We start from the raw sequence: 13,125 nt of genomic DNA, 5'->3' as shown, positions 1-13,125 counted from the left end.
TGTCTTCGGGCATGCAGAATATAAACAAAGAAACACTAGCATTAAAATGATTTTATCAGAGTTGAAATATTTAACCACTGTTTATTATTTTCAGTTTTCCAGATGAAGATACTGGAGGGAATTTCTGGTGTTAAGCAATTTGTCAGGCAGGCAGTTGGAGCCCAGAGATTATTTTCTTAATTGTTATTCTGTATGGTATTCTATTGGGGGGAAATTTTAACTGAAGTACTTGCTCATTACATTGAGCTCTGAGTTCTATATTAAACTTACAAGCAAAGTGTAGTTGGTGTACAATAGGGCATGAAAATTCACCCCATGCCAGCTACACTCTGATTTACTTTTGAGTAAACAAACTGGGAGCATGTCCTAGTTAGAAATCAATAGACAGTGTGACCTTTCCTGGCCAACACTGAAGACAGCTCCTTGATATTCTTCTTTTTAAATTATGCTCCTCTTTCTCCACTTTCTTACATAATAATTTTGATTTGTTTTTTAAAGTAGCAAAGATTTCTCAAAGGGATATTTTAGGGGTCAAAAACTTATATTTAACTGCATTAATTCAGCCAAACATAACTCAGGCAGTAAATAAGTTATAAATCCTAAGTCAATAAATACATAAATACATTAGACATCATTTCTGATTTCATAACTTATCAGTGCTTAACTGTGAAAAACTCAACTTTCAGTTTGATTTCAAGCTTAATCTTGGCTAAACTGCTATCATTTGGGAAGTATCATGCCAATTACTCTCCAAAACTCCAGCTTTTAGAAGTTTGAACCTAGCTCTGTTAAACACTTCTGAGGAATTCCAGGATACTGGGAGTAACCCAGAGTGCTTCCTTTGGCAAAGTTCTTAGGTCAGACATGGGTGGGATGACAGAGATAGGAGTGATTGAGACCAGAGTTCAGGTCAACCCTTTTAGTAAAAATATATTGAGTATCCACCCATCTATTTTTAACAGTGAGATGTGTAATGATTATATCACTCCTAGGAAGTGGGACACAATTGTGTCTGTATAACAGAATTGACACATTCTGTGGTCTTTCAATCCATTATTTGTGTTCTCAAAGCATATCTTTGAAAAACTATCTCATAATGGCTACAGTATAATTGTATTTCTCTTAGTTTCCATTCCTTAGGTATGCTTTGTACTTTGTGGTATTTTAATTGTGTCTTCCAATTTTTAAGACAAGGACCAGAAAACATTTTATTAAAAGACTGATTCCCTGAGCAAACAAACATATGTTATGCTATATGAAAATATTGAATTTTTTCCTGGAGTTGGGAGTCTTGTTATATCTAGGGACATCAAGTAGGGCATCTGAAGGTCACATGTATGCCAGCCATATTCAGAGTAAAACTGTTCTAATCCATTGTGACTCTTGCAAGGAGGCGAACACTGTTGGAAAACTGTAACTGACAAGTCAACATATTTATATGTTTATATTGCCATTGACTTAGTTGCTTGGGAAGTTTCAAATGTGCACTGTGCTTAAATTAAGAACAGACTTCAAGGGAGTTCCTGAAAATAGGCATCAACTAACCATCTCTGCCAAGCCTCAAAACAGTATCATTCTAGTCACAGGTTGGCTTTGAATACTAAAAATGATGTCTAATGTCTGCTGCAAACTAGGACAATTGTAATTGTCAACAATAAAGTTAGATGCTTCTAAATAATGAACGGAGAGCATTTAAAGTGGTCCCCAAACAAAAGTAAATAGTACAGTCTAAAGTATAGATATGGCTATTCCTCTAGCCTTACAACATGCATCCTATAGGTATATTCGATTGTCACATTGAACCCATCCATATATGCACTATTAGATATCAATTTAATATAAAATGTTTTTAAAATTTTTAAAATGTTATCATTCCATATATGGCCTGTGGTAGTGATGTGAGGATGAGCAATGTGTAAGCAGTGGGAAAGGAGATGGATGAGTGGGGAAGACACACTCACACAGACACACACACACACACACACACACACATAAACACACACATACAGAGAGAGAGAGAGAGAGAGAGAGAGAGAGAGAGAGAGAGAGAGAGATCACTTTCTTCATTTCTGGAATTTGAAGTATTCTGAGGCAACAATATGTTAAGAGGATACTCACACATTGTTTGGATTGCCACATGTGAAATGCCAAGTTTCCCCCACCCGACTAAGAACTCTAAATTTTCTGTTTCCCATCCTTAAGGGTACCATGCTTGAGGGCTAAGGTAGCAAATTAAGGAAAGAAATCTGAAGACTTTCACTAGAGACCTTTGAGCTATCTTTTAAGTCTGTTACTATGTAGATTGGAGTGAGAGAAAACTAAGAGAACGACAAGTTCTATTTAAGTTCCTCTTCAGGATTAAGATAATACAACTGTTTCCTTAGAATGAATCAGGAAAAGACCGAGGTGACTTTGATCTCTGTTTCCACCTATATTTTACAATCTTTCTCATGTTTTCTGGCCTTTTCTTGCTTAACTTTCCCTTGTATCCTAGTATTGAACTGAAAATACTACTTTCATGGACAAATTCTCGAATTGATGAAAGTAGTCCTTAGGATTACAATATTATCTGGTATGATGGTTAATCTCACAAGCCAACGAGAGGGTTGTCAAAAGATTTAACCGAAGTGCAGAAGTTCTACCCTGGGGCCCTGTCTCATAGGTTGGAGTGCTGGACTTGATAAAAGAAGAAAGCATTTAACTCTTTTTCTGACTCTGGACACAATGTAAAGAGCCTCATACTCCTACCTCTGACTGTCATGAGAGACTGAGGACTCAAACTGTGAGACAAAATTACCAGCTCCTTAAGTTGTTTTATCAGTTTATTTTTTAAACACTGAAGAGGAAAGTAGCCAAACCCATTTGCTGACCCCTTGTGCGACTGGAGAGTTCTACCACTCAGCAGGACATCCACAGCACACATCTTGTATTTACTTCATCAAAGCTAACATCTGTACCTCATGCTCTGCAGACTGCTAAATTCTCAGGGAAATTTTGCAAAGTCCTCCAAGGTGCTGTGAACCAACTACACTGACATAGCTTCCATCAGAGCTATAGGCTGACATTTGTTAGTATGATTAATGTATGACTACTGTATTGTTATATTCAGGCCTCATATCTGATCAGTATTCAGATACATCATGTTTCTCTATATGTTCTAAACTATTTGTTCTTCAATTACTGGCAACACTTTTGTTCTACTCGTATATACTATCGTATGCAGTTTGTAACAACATGAGTTTGTATTAGTTAAAGCCTGTAATGTGTAGTTTGTGTTATGTAAAATTTTGCACAATACAAAAATGTAAATATTTACATGTAAATATATTAAACATAAATTAATTGGATTATTTTTTTTTCAAAATTTTAAGAGCATTGGAAGCTGTTACGTTAGAATTTTTTTCTGTTTTCCTGTTATGGACATTCTCTCTTATGATTTCTATGATGTTTATTTTTATACTCATGTTTATTTATATTTTCTGTCACTTTACTTTACTAGCAACATAAAGTTTAACTTAACTACATGTAAAAATCTGTAAGGTTTGCACATCTAGTAAACCTTTTATCCTTTCTTCGCAGGACAGAACATGGTGTCTAGTGTTCAATCTGCACTTTAACTTGGTGACAAATTTCTTAGGCTGGCTGGATTGAAAGAGCCCATAAAAGGATAATAAAATAATCATATATTTATCCTAGATTCATGGAAACCCCTTAAACACATATTTTTATAACTGAAAACATCTTACTTGATGTTTTCTAGCTTATTCTTATTTTGGTAAGAGCATTTTTCCAGGAGCTTTATCTGTCCCTGGCAAGTTTGAAGTGTGCAGTTCAGTATTGTTCCTTCAGGCACTGCTACAACCAGGCTCATAAGGCCTTATGATTTTTTGCACACTTAAAACTCTGCAATGGACAACTGCTTCTCTCCCTTTTATTTCCTTCACAATTGTTGTTTTATAGTGGATGACTACATGAGCAGTTCCGTGTACGGGTAGCAGACTCAAGTTTGTTCTTCTGTGATTGACTCAATTCCTTAGTAATATACTCTTTGTTCAGCAATGTAGTTTTTTATGGTAGAAATGTAAACTAGGGGGACAACCTTGAAAGTTTAAGTTTGCAGGATCTAGAAACCCAACTTCTGATTATCTATGCAAAATAATTGAAATCAGAAACTCAAGGAGGTCTTAACTAACAAATTATGTACAGCACCACCCACACTAAACATATGTGCAATTGATACCAAAGCTACATTTTCTCAGAAATGACATTCAGCAATAAGTATTTTCTTACTTCATTCATTCTTAGAAATAAGAGAGGTAAAACAAGTGGCCAGTGAATAGTGTCAATTGCTGTCAACCAGCTGATTTACTTGCTCCTTGCATCCATCCTCCAATGAGTAAGTGCTCACGGACCTACTAACGGCATCTTCAGAGGTGGGCTAGAGGTCAGCTTGTTCCAGGTAACAGACCTCTGTGCATGTTTCCTATGCTCAGCATCTACATGCAGCTCCACCTCCCTGTCCCCCACACAGTGAGCTGATTTTACATTTCTTAGCACATCACAGCCAGGCCAGAGTCTGGTTTAAAAATTAAGCACACTGTAAAATGATGACAAACCTGGGAATAACAGTGATTAAAGGAAATTGGAAATTAAGCCTGATGCTTTGTTTTGCTTTTTGAGACGGGGTTTGTGTGGCTCTGATTGTCAGGCAACTGGCTATATAGGTCAGGCTCTCCTTGACTGTTTCTACTTTCCCAGGGCTGGGATTAAAGGCATGTACTGGCACACTCATAAACCTTATATTTCCAGGTGAATAAAGATTAAAAGTCATATGTCTACAGTTTGAGGGGAAGAAATGTTTCTTTGCAACAGAATTGAAAAAGATACTTATCTCCTTAGTGTTATAAAAGACATTGAAAAGGTTGATTCTTTGGTTAAGGATCTATAAAGGTCAAAGTCATCATGTTTTTAATGTATCTTTCTATCTCTGTATATGTAGTTTGGCTGCTTTTTTTCCCCAAATTAAAATTGTACATCTCTGTGTCAAAGTTTTATTTTTTCACTTCTTGGATCAAATGCTTATATATTTTAATAGTAATTATCATTAAATTATTTCCATCCATTATAGGTTTTCAAAATCTTCTGAACCTTTTTATATACCTTTTTATTCTAATATTTATTTTTACTTGAATACAGGTTTCAAGTTTGAGTTTATATGTATGCATGTATGTATATATGTATGTATGTTTGCATATGTTAAAATACATGTAAGTACAACCAGTTGAGCTGGTTCATTTTATTGCTGTGTGTATTGTTTCAGGGGTGACCACTCTGCATTGGATAATAAGTAAAAACTACTCTGCACTGAATAATAAGCAAAAAGGCTCATTCCTTTTCAGAGGCTAATTCTCTTTCTCTCATTGGACATTCCTTACCCATAGTTCTTTGGCTAAGGGTGAGATTCCATAAAATTTTTCTCTCATTTGTACTATATTGCCATTGTTCCAGTCTTGTTCATGTAGCCACTTGTAGGAGAGACTGTTTCAATGCAGATTTCCTGGCTCTTCCAACCTCTCCACTTTACCATGTTCACAGAGCTGTAGATGCTTGAGCTATGATGTAGACACATGCCTTGGAGTTGGGTTCCCCAGAGTCTGATCTGTTGATCTCTGCCTTCTGTCCCTTGTGGTTTTCTGTGATGTTCTCCATTCACTGGAAAGAGAAGCTTCTTTGATGAGGTTGGTAGTTACGCTTCTCTGTGGGAATGAGAACAAGGTTTAGAGTAGTGTAAGAAATCATGCTGGTCTAGCATAGTCTTACTAGCCCCCAGGAAGCTGGCTAGGTTTCTGGACCAGGCATGATTTCCTTCCTGTTGAGTGAGCCAATTAGACAGCTGTTGGTTGGCATAGCTCGTCATGCTGTTATTGTCATGGTTCATAGGTGTTGCAGCTGGGTAGGACTATTTAATTGCTTTCCTCCCTTGGCAACTGGCTTGGTATTTTCTGAAACCATGGAAACTTGATTTAATTTTCTTTATATTTAAGTTTCCTTTTAACTTTCTAAGCATTCTGAGTCTTATATGTCATTTATTCCTTGGGTACTACATTCTAGTTTTATTTTAATGTGATTAGAGTGGGTATCATAAATTCGACACCTTAGAATATGGTAAGAATAATCTTCTTCACTCCAGTAGCAGCAGTATTTACCTATGTTCCTTTGTACACAGATATATGTAGCTCTTAACCCGCAGTGAAGAAACAGACTGTTATAGAAAGCCGTACACAACTGGTTAAGACACAGTTTGCCAAATCAGAATACATACATCTATTAGAGAAAGATAAACTAGTGTTACACATATACATTTGAGAGGATATTGGGGGAGGCATGGAAAAGATTAGAGGGAGTATAGGAAGGGAGAAACGATGTAATTATGTTAAATTAAAAATAAATTCAGAAAATTAAGTCCATCTATCTATTGTTTCCAAGACATACATCCTACTGCCAAAATCATCTACAAACTGGGTGTCAAAGAACTCAGAGTCTATCAAATGAATGGAAGTTGAAAAAAATTGTTGTAGGTACTTGGATAAAAGCAAAGAGTTGACTTCAAAGTAAAATTACTTTTAAGAGATAAGAAAGGCTACTGCATACTAATTACGGGAGCAATGTATCATGAACATATAGCTAAGGTTTTGTCAATGTTATTATTTCAAAGAATCAGATCTTGGATTCTCTGAATCTTTGTACGCTTTTGTTTGTTTCTTTTATATGAACTTCTGTCCTGGATTTTATTGTTCCTTTCTCTCTACCAGTTTTGTGTTTGTTTTTTTTTCCAAACTTGTTTTGAGGTGCATGATTAGTTATTGGTGCGTTTTCTGATTTTTTAATGTAAGCACTCAGTGTTAGAGATTTCTATATTAGGACTGTTTCAACATGTCCCAGAGATTTTGGTGGTTTGTTTTTATTTTCATATAGTCCCAGAAATTTTCAAATGTCCCTTTTGATTTCTTCTTTGATCTACTCATCATTCAGGAGTGCATTGGGTAATTTCCATGAGTCTCTGTAGTTTTCAGAAATCCTTTCACTGTTGATTTTGAACTTTACTGCATTGTGGTCAGATAGAGCACATGTAGCTATTTAATTTTTCTATATTTACTGAGATTGGCTTTGTCTCCCAATATATTATTGATTTTAAAGAAATGTCCATGGGCTACTAATAAGAATATGCCTTCTATGGTGTTTGGTTGGAATACTTTGTATATTTATTAGGTTCAATATATTATGTTATATAACTGATTTTATGTTTAATTTCAGATGACTGCTGGAGAATATATTATTTACTTGAGGTTAACTAGTGACTTTAAGCCAGTGTATGTATGCATGTATGTATGTATGTATGTATGTATGTATGTATGTATTCAGTTTGTTTTATTTTATTTTAATTTTGGTGAACTTCAGTGGGCCAGAGTTTTGTTTAAAGTTAGAAAGTATATGAGTACACTGTCTCTCTCTTCATACACACCAGGAGAGGGCACCGGATCCCATTACAGATGTTTGTGGGCCACCATGTGGTTGCTGGGAACTTAATTCACAACCACTGGAAAAGCAGTCAGTGCTCTGAACTGCTGAGTCATCTCTCCAGCCCGTGTTTGTTCTTAGTCCTATTTTGTATCTCAGTTTTTACATCTTCTCTAGTTTTCTTTCTATAGTCTCTTGGTTATGCTTATCCCTCCATTCATTCCAAAGTATTGTTTCTAATAGTCTCTGTAGGGTTGGTGTTGTGTATATGAATTCTTTAACCTGTTTATATTATGGACTTTTAAAAACTATCAACTATGGCTGATAGTTTTCTGGGTAAAGTAATCTTGGTTGGCTTCTATGTTTTTTCCAGAATTTGGAGCATATTGTTCCATGTTATTCTGGCTTTTAATGTTGACAGGTTTGCCCTTATATATGATATGTGACTTTTCTCTTGCAGCTTGTAATGCCCTTCCTTAGTTTTGTAGTGAAATTTTTTTTTTTAACTATAATATGATGTGGGCAGCTACTTTAGTGTTTTGTGTATCTCTTGTATTCACTTGTATGGGTCTATCTTTCCTTAAGATTTGATCTCTTCTATTGATCTGAGATGATTATTCTGTACCCACAATTAGTAAATTTGTAGTTTTCTCATGGTCTTATAAAGTCCACGCATTTTTTTTATTCCATATTTTTCTTCCATTGGCTGGCCCAGTTTCTCTTCTTTATCCTCAAGTATTGATGTAACTGTTTTCTATTTGAGCCATTCTACTGTTAAGCCTTATACTGACTTTCATTGTTGGGTCATTGAATTTTTTCCAATTTCATATTCATTTTAGTTTGGGTTGTCATCATTATTTATATGTATCTATTTCATTCTGTTTTCAAGTCCTACATTCTCTCTGTAAGCCCACTAAGCCATTTGTTTATGCTTTTAGACTTAAGTCAGTTGTTTATCTACCCAAATTGCATTCCTTCACATATTTGTTCATGCCTCTTTTATATCTCTTCAATTCTTTGGTCATGCTTATAACTATTCTTTTAAGTTTCATGTCCTAAGTTTGATCTAGTTGATTCCCACTAAAGAACACTTCCAGTGAACTGGTGGTACTCACAGTGGACACAATATCTTGTTTTTGTAATGTTTCTGTTTTTGAGGAAGTCTTGGCCATTTGAAGTTAGTTCTTTGGCTACCTTGGCTATGTATCTGACATTGGTTACCTATAATGAATGAAAGCTGAGTTCTCTGTCTGCTGTTATGCATAATTGGCTGATTTCAGATCAGGTAGGAGGAGTTTATATTTCAGTTCTTCTGATACTTGGTGTTGCTTTTTGATTAGAGATTCTGGAGTGATTCTGATACAGTTGCTACCAGCCATCACCACTGTAACCTAGGGGGTCTCAGACTTGCCATGTGATTGCATGAGGTGTAATAATATCCCCTAATGTGGTCCCTTGGTAGGTCTCAGTTTGGGGAAGGGCAGCATCGGATGCAGGACTCAGAAAATTCATTAAAAGGAGACCAAAGATGAAGTTTCTGGCCTGGCTTGGGTATTAAAAACTAGCATAAGGTAAGGAACCATATCGTCTCACAGGGAAAGCGTAGGGAATTGGCTCCTGGTAGCTGGGTGGGGCAAAGTGGGTGCCTGAGTTAGGGTATTAATTGCTATAATAAATCACCATTACCAAAAGGATTTAGTTTGCTTATATTTCCACATCACAGATGATCATCAAAGAAAGTCAAAGCTGGGACTCAAGGCAGGGATCTGGAGTCAGGAACTGAAACAAGCCATAGTGGAGCACTGTCTACTGGCTTGCTCCCCATTACTTGCTCAGACTGCTTTCTTATATTACTCAGGACCATGGCCTAGAAGTGGTACCACCCACAGTGACTGGGTCTTTCCACATCAATCATTAATCAAGCAACTGTCCTACAGATGTACCTGCAAGCAAATCTTAAGGAGACATTTTCACAACTGCAATTGCCTTTTTTCAAATGAATGCCAACTTTCATAAAACTAACCTCACTGGCAAGTTGAGGGAGGGGACGAAATTAGCTAGGAAGCTCAGTATGTTGCTTCCATGAAGTATCTGTAGGAAAGGCTTCAGGGCACTGGGAAGACTCTTCCTCATAATTGTATAGGACCACCTTCATATCTGTTAACCGTCCCTGAAGAAGATGGCAGAATGGCATATATGAGTGTATGAGATTTGCTCCCCTTGATTATTTGCACTTTAATTACTGTGCTGGAATTGGGCTATGCACTCTGTGACAAAGGTATGATCACATCAGCAGGGATCCAGGTTTTTCTACCATGAAGAAGATAGATAAACATTTTAAATAACTAAATAAATTACTGAACATTATTAACACAATAGAATTGACCGACTATTTCTGAAAAAATAAAAGTTTAGAATACTTCAAAATCTTCCATTTTCTACGGTCCTGACACTATGCCTCCCACATTAACAAAGCCTGACTAATATCACCAATTGATGCACTGCTTTTTGAGGCAGGGTCTTATTGTATAGCTCAGGCTGGATCCAAACCCATAGTCTTCTTGTTTCAGTCTCTTGAGACCTGGGATTGCAGGTGTGTACCACCACACTCAGAGCCATTTGTTTATTTTTAAGCAATGGGAAGTTTTTTTTTTCCTACCCAAGAATCCCTTTTTGATAATTGTCAAATTTTATAGTAGTGCTTATGACCATTACTCAGACAACATTTGTGCAGAAGCCATTACTCATTACCTTTTCCCTGAACCACATACGTCCTCTAATTGAGTTAGTGTCTTGGTTTTGATTCATTTATTGGTCAAATGAAGCACCTCTTTGAGTAATTTTATTTTCAAGACAAATAAATGGGTCACACATGCCCTGAGTCATTGTGTCTGAGAAGGTCTTCCAGTCCTCAGTTGTGAATGTAGAGCTGGCACAGGGGTAGAATTTTGGCTCCTAAATGGTCTGGTATTTCTTTATGTTCTGTTTCAATCAGTTGTATGTAAGAAGAGCCTCTGCATATATTCACACCTCTCACTTTAAGCTTGGCTGCATAGGAGACTTTAGAATAGTATCATTGTAATCAAAGTAAATCATTGTGGCTAATTTTTCATCACTACTTATGTTTAATTTCAGAAATGATTAGAATTCACTTGGCTGTTGAATCTGCATTTGTAATTCTGCTTTCACACACTCTGTCTCCTTATCCTATAACCTTGCCTGTTTTGCTGTTGTCTTTCACCTCAAATTTTGTATCTTTGCCTTTAAAGATGATGTGTTAGAATCTTTATTCCATGCCTCCTTCAGCTTTCTCTGCATTGTGGTCTGCTTATGTCCTGGTTTAAAAATGAGTGGTCATCATTTTCCCACATGTAAGGCATTGATAATAGCATCTTTTCATTTTCATAGATGTTTGATTCTTACATATTAGATAGGAATGAGGAATGGAACTTTTTAAAGAGGAAACTAATTGTGAAGAAATATACAAATGGATGCTTTGTTGAACTGCTATATTTTGTCACTTTTTAAATGTATAAGTGATTATGGATCACGATCTGTTCTGTCATGAAACTCATAGAATACCAGCTTTCTGCTCACCTACTCTAGTGAGGCTATCTGTGTGTCTAGGTCTCCAACTCAGGAAGTGTTTGTGCCTTGCAGTGGCCAAATTTTATTTATATTTAAATCTATTTTCTGGGCATTACCTTAAAATTTTCCTCAATAAGAAGAAACAGATATTATAGAACATTAGATTTAGTGAAATGGCTTGTATTTGACCCTTTGCTGTCAAATAAAGATATACTAAGATGTTTGAAAAATGTAGCATAATACATCATGTTATAAATTGGAATGAAAAAAAGCAGGAGACCTCCATCAAGGAATTTAAGTCAAATTAGTTGTGTCAATTAATTTGAAAAGAAGATATTTTGAATATTAGATGAAAATATTTTATTTTATGATTCAGAGATAGTGAAAACATGTGAAACTTGGTAACATGGATTATCAGCTCAGAAGTTACAGTAGAGTTGGGCCTGAATTTTGTCTTTTCTACCTTTACAACCATGACTTCTTCAACAAGATACTACAACTGTATCTTGGTGCCTCCCCTCTATCAAATTCTACCAAAATATTAAGCATCCATGCAAAAACATTTATAAATTTAAGCATGCATGGGAAGAATACTCCCTAAATTTAGATATTATTATCATTCCAATTATCAAGAAAACTACTAAGCATAAATTAACTGTGATTCCACAACTAGAAAAAAAAAGAATATGTCTATTATGAATAGGTAACCCTGAGAATAGTGAACACTATAACTCACTGAATACACATGCTCAGGTTTCAGGCTGTTAAGATTAATACCCAATGCTATACTTAATAAAATACAGATCATTAATAACGCCTAACAATTTCCAATTAAAGAAGTACGGGTTTTGCAAGTACTAAGAGCCTCCAAACTTGTTTTTATTTTAGAGATTTCTAAATATCTCTTAAAAATTCTGAATTTCAACTTATGCTATAGAATTCATAAAGTACATTGAGTTGGCAGAGACTTCAATATATTTTAAACCCTTCAGATGATTCCAATTAGTGGGTAAGTGTGGAAATGCTGTCCTTACATGTAAAATTTTTGTTTTATATTTAGTTTGGTTATTTGTGAAATAAGTCTGAACATATCTACAAAAGGTGAACTTTAGGATCGAGTAAGAAATGTGCAAACAAATTTTTTAAATATGACCTAGAAGTGGTGTGGGTCTATAGACTTAAATTTCTTTAAATGACTACTTTCAATAAGTTGAAAATTTAGACCAGTGTATTTTATATTTCCTGAGATAAAAAATATTTTATATCTTTTTAAATTCATAATGAGAACAGTAACTTCTTGAATCATGTCGACAACCCTGACTTTTAAGTCATTTATAACCCATCCTTCGTTACTAAGAGCATACAAGTGTTTATCAATTCTGACTGCAGCATGAGCAATCCGTAGTGTACCCTTCTGGAACATTCTCATCACCCCCAGCTCCATATTTTATTGACGTCAGAATTCTGAAACAATTTGTTTGCTAAATGTCTCGCCAAATCAGTGACAGTAAAAGTCTCAAGATTTTTTTTTTAAATGTTGTTTCTGGCCTGAGATGAAGCCACACAATATCCACAAATGTCCTGAACTATTATTGCCTTTTAATTTAATGATCTTCCCACAAAATATGTAGCAGAGCACTTTAAAAGATGGCAGACACCATTATTTATTTTCGAAATGGGGCTAACTGACATCTTTGTTCTCTTAGCATTATGAATTTCTACATGCCTTGACCACTTTTATAATGCATGGCACAGATGACTTGTGGAGGAGAGAAAGTAGACCCTCTCAGGCTACTGGGGAGACACCATTTACAATTCTTACAGAAGGTTTGAACCACTGTAGGATGAGAATATATGATCAGATAGTACTCTGGGATATGACTTGTAGATAGGTTAGTGGCATCATCTGAAGTATCACGTGCATCTGTAATTTTAGAGGTTTGCCAGAGCCTGAAATATACAGAGGCAGATGCTCACAGCTAACCATTGAACTGATCAAGGGGTTCCCAATGGAGGAGT

Source organism: Arvicanthis niloticus, chromosome 2, assembly GCF_011762505.2.
Source record: "Arvicanthis niloticus isolate mArvNil1 chromosome 2, mArvNil1.pat.X, whole genome shotgun sequence".
NCBI classification, from domain to species: Eukaryota; Metazoa; Chordata; class Mammalia; order Rodentia; family Muridae; genus Arvicanthis; species Arvicanthis niloticus.
Note: the sequence above shows the minus strand (reverse complement) of the source record.